The 3,893-nt window shown below is 47.0% G+C and overlaps 1 pseudogene across 3 annotated transcripts; it reads left to right on the top strand.

Moving 5' to 3' along the window:
- Positions 1–590: 590 nt before the first annotated feature.
- LOC147605587 (dammaradiene synthase pseudogene) lies at positions 591–3,247 on the top strand (annotated as a pseudogene). 3 transcript variants are annotated; one of them, XR_015265179.1, is made up of 2 exons: positions 591–734; positions 1,034–3,247. The product of XR_015265179.1 is annotated as a dammaradiene synthase pseudogene, transcript variant X3 (transcript). The 3 variants fall into 3 exon arrangements; XR_015265178.1 differs by having other exon boundaries at positions 593–676; XR_015265177.1 differs by having other exon boundaries at positions 596–899.
- The last annotated feature ends 646 nt before the right edge of the window (positions 3,248–3,893 follow it).

Raw genomic sequence — 3,893 nt, 5'->3', positions numbered from 1 at the left:
ATTTTACCATTTACATGTAATTTATGACAGCTCAAAAATAAATTTGCAAGTTTGTTTTTGGTCCAAAATACCCAGAATTTAGAAACGTTCAAAAGAGTCAAGCCTGGAGGCAGGAGGCCACTTGTAGATGAATGATAGGGAAAAACATCTTTTCTGAGCAGTGACTTGGCCAATAGGACAGGGAGGAGGTCCACAGTAAGAGTCAAGCCTGGAGGCAGGAGGCCATTTGTAGATGAATGATAGGGAAAAACATCTTTTCTGAGCAGTGACTTGGTCAATAGGACAGGGAGGAGGTCCACAGTAAGAGCAACATATATGTAAGAGCATCCCGAGTAGCAATACAGTAATGGGGATTCGGGAAGCTCTGGTTTTGTGCAGCAGCAGTCGCTAATTGAAGCACTCCTTCCGAAGCTTATTGATTATGAGAGACTTTTGAACAGCAGCGGTTACTTATATGTCACTCTGATCATTGAATCGCCATGTGAAGTGGCCAGTAGGATCACATGTGGATGTCAGAAATCAGCCGAGCTCCGTCCTGCCTGCGCAAAACCTACTTAAGCCCGTCTCCTGAGACTGTCTTCTCTCTCTCGCTCTCTCTCTCTCTTTCTCTTAATCTCTTGGGAATTGACTCTTTCTCTTAATCTCTTGGCAATTGAGCTCTTTCTCTCGTAGTAAGGTAAGAACTGAGCAGAAAGAGTAAGTCTGTACGTGTTGATTCTTTCTCTCGTAGTAAGGTAAGAACTAATGAGCAGAAAGAGTAAGTCTGTACGTGTGTGATATTTATTCTCTCACTTGTGCGTGCGCGAGAGAGAGATAGAGAAAGAGACTAGAGTGGAGAAGCTGTCTGGTTCCCGTCCAAGTCCTGCCTGCATATATCGGCACTTCAGTATGACGCGCCGGTCGTATGGATCATTTTTGTACATGCATGCAGCTAGTTCAATGAAGTCGTCGATTGATTTTTTTTGTTGACAGGGCAATAGTGTGTGTGTGTGTGTCTTGCCTGTGCGCTAATTTGACCTAGCTCTCCTGCCAGGTTAGTACACTGTCAGAGCAAAGATGCTACCTTACCACCAGGACTTTTTCAAGACATCACTAGCCATGGGGGATCATGGGCGTGGATCGACTGCAGGAGAGGCATCCGTAGACGAGGCCATCAAACGCAGCCAAGATTTCCTCCTTTCTCAGCAGTTTCCCGAAGGCTACTGGTGGGGAGCGCTAGACAGTAATGTCTCCTTCACTGCTGAAACAGTCCTGTTGTATAAGGTGCTCGGCATTAACGATGGAGCTTATCCAATGCACAAGATGCTCAACTACTTGAGGAAGACCCAATGCAGCCATGGTGCATGGGAGCTTTTCTATGGAGATGGTGGTGATCTGAGCATCACTGTAGAGGCCTACATGGCGTTATGTTTGCTGGGCATCCCAAAAACTGATCCATCTATGGAGAAGGCCTCCGAGTTTATTCTCAGAAAGGGTGGTGCAGATGAATCACGCTGTTTCACCAAGTTATGTCTAGCTATGCTAGGCTGCTACAGTTGGGCTGCTATACCTTCTCTCCCACCTTGGCTTATGCTGCTTCCGAGCTGGTTTATTACGAGCATTTATGAATTGGCGAGCTGGGCTAGGGCAACTGTAGTTCCTCTCGTAGTGATATATGACAAGAAGCCTGTGTTCCAAGTGAGCCCAGCTGTGAGGTTTGATGAGCTTTATGTAGCCGGAGGGAGGAAGAATACGTCCCGCTTCCAAGGCAATTGGACAGATATCTTCATTGTTGCTGATTATGTGCTAAAGCTAGCCGAGAGGTTCAACATGGTGCCATGCAGACAGTGGGGAGTGAGGCAGGCTTTGAAGTGGGTGATTGAGAGGCAAGAGGAGCATGGCGACTGGTCAGGCATCTTCTCTCCAATGCTACTCTCAATGCTGTGCATGAAGGTATCGGGCTATGGTGTATCTGATCCCATGATTCACCGGGGGCTTAAGGCCCTCAGAGATTTCACAGTAGAGACTGAGGATGTGTGCTGGGTGCAAATGTGCGTCTCGCCCGTGTGGGATACAGCGTTAGTGGTGAGATCACTGGTGGAGTCCAGCCTTCCAAGCGATCATCCGGCTCTGCAACTAGCTGGAGAATGGCTTCTGAGCAAGCAAATCACAGGCTTTGGAGACTGGTCCTTCAAGAACAAGCGCAACCTGCAGACGGGGGCCTGGTCCTTCGAGTTTTTCAACAAATGGTACCCCGATGTAGAAGACACTGCTGCTGTTGTCATGGCCCTTGAGGCTATCAGGCTCCCTCCTACTGCAGAGCCCTTGAAGCATGGGGCTATGGCCAGAGCCGTGAAGTGGATCACCTCCATGCAGTGCAAAGCCGGTGGGTGGGCATCTTTCGACAAGGACAATAACCAGGTCTGGTTCAACTCCACCCCCTATGGAGACCTCAAGGCCTTGGTAGACCCCAACACAGCCGATATCACAGCTCGAGTCTTGGACATGGTGGGCGTTCTGAGTAAAGGAATGCAGCAGGCTAAGTGCGGCAGGCGCAGCAGCAGCGATGGCGGCCATGATCAGACGTTGTTGGAGCTGCCACCTTCAGAGTCTACCAGCAGAGCCCTAGCTTATCTGAGGAAAGAGCAAGAGAGAGAAGGGTGCTGGTTTGGGAGATGGGGAGTGAACTACATCTACGGCACGTCTGGCGTGCTGGTTGCGTTGGCGGAAGTGGCGCCTGCAACCCACCAGGGCGAGATTGCGAGGGGTGCAAGGTGGCTGGTTCAAGTGCAGAACAAGGATCAGAGCAGTGGAGGATATGGAGGGTGGGGAGAGACGTGCCAAAGCTACACAGATCCGTCTCTCAAAGGCCAGGGTGAGAGCACACCTTCACAGACTGCATGGGCGCTCATGGGATTATTGGCTGCAGGAGAGGCGCTGGGCAAATATGAGATCAACTCCATCGAAGCTGGGGTGAGGTACCTGCTGCTGACCCAGCGGCAGGACGGGTCTTGGCACGACGCTTGCTTCACCGGAACAGCCTTTCCGGGCCATTTCTTCCTCAAATACCACCTCTTCGCCCAGCACTTCCCTCTCACGGCGTTGGCGCGCTACCGGACCGCTCGACTCGACAAACCCATTAATTAATATTAATGCTATTATTAGGCTAATCTCTTCGCTTAAAATTCACATCTGCCTAATCAAGAAGCATTGATATCTATGTGTTTGTGCTTGAAAATATCGTCACAATGAAAAAAATAGCGTTTTTGTGGACATTCGAGAATTTTGCAGTTTTAAAATTCTCTCGTGTGGCTACGCATGCGACTAGGGGCACATGGCTATATTCGCACATATAGCCACCTGGCATAGCTTCACTCATAGTTTCGTGCATAGGCCGCACTTCACAAAACGGGAGAGAGAAAAATAGAGAATATTTGCTTCGCTCTCTCCCATTATGCCCCCCCTCCCAAAAAAAATAAATAAATTAACTAAAACATGAAAAATACATATTTTATTTAAAAACTACATATTTATTACATATTATTTAAAAAATCATTTAAAAATACAAACATTTATTGAGAGTGGTCTCGACACATCAAGTTAAACAAGATGTTCATATTATATCAGGAATAAAGATATATAAGGTCAAAATATTATTTCAAAGTAAATAAGCAAACTAAGATAATCTTCGTAAGATTACGAAGATTATCCTCAAATTTGATCCTTTGCCTCCTCATCACCATCTATATCCTTGAACTTCCCACCACCACCTTCGCCTTCATCTTGGCCACTTTCATTCTTCTCCTAAATTACATAATGAAAAAGCATATATATTTAGTGCTAAAACATGCTCATATAAATCTTCAAAGAAATTTAGTATGTGTGAGACCAATTACTCACCGCATAGTTACACC

The sequence above is a fragment of the Cibotium barometz genome, chromosome 59 (assembly GCF_041138505.1).
Source record: "Cibotium barometz isolate CiBa-2024 chromosome 59, ASM4113850v1, whole genome shotgun sequence".
Classification (NCBI taxonomy): domain Eukaryota; kingdom Viridiplantae; phylum Streptophyta; class Polypodiopsida; order Cyatheales; family Cibotiaceae; genus Cibotium; species Cibotium barometz.
This window is presented reverse-complemented; position numbering and strand designations above follow the sequence as displayed.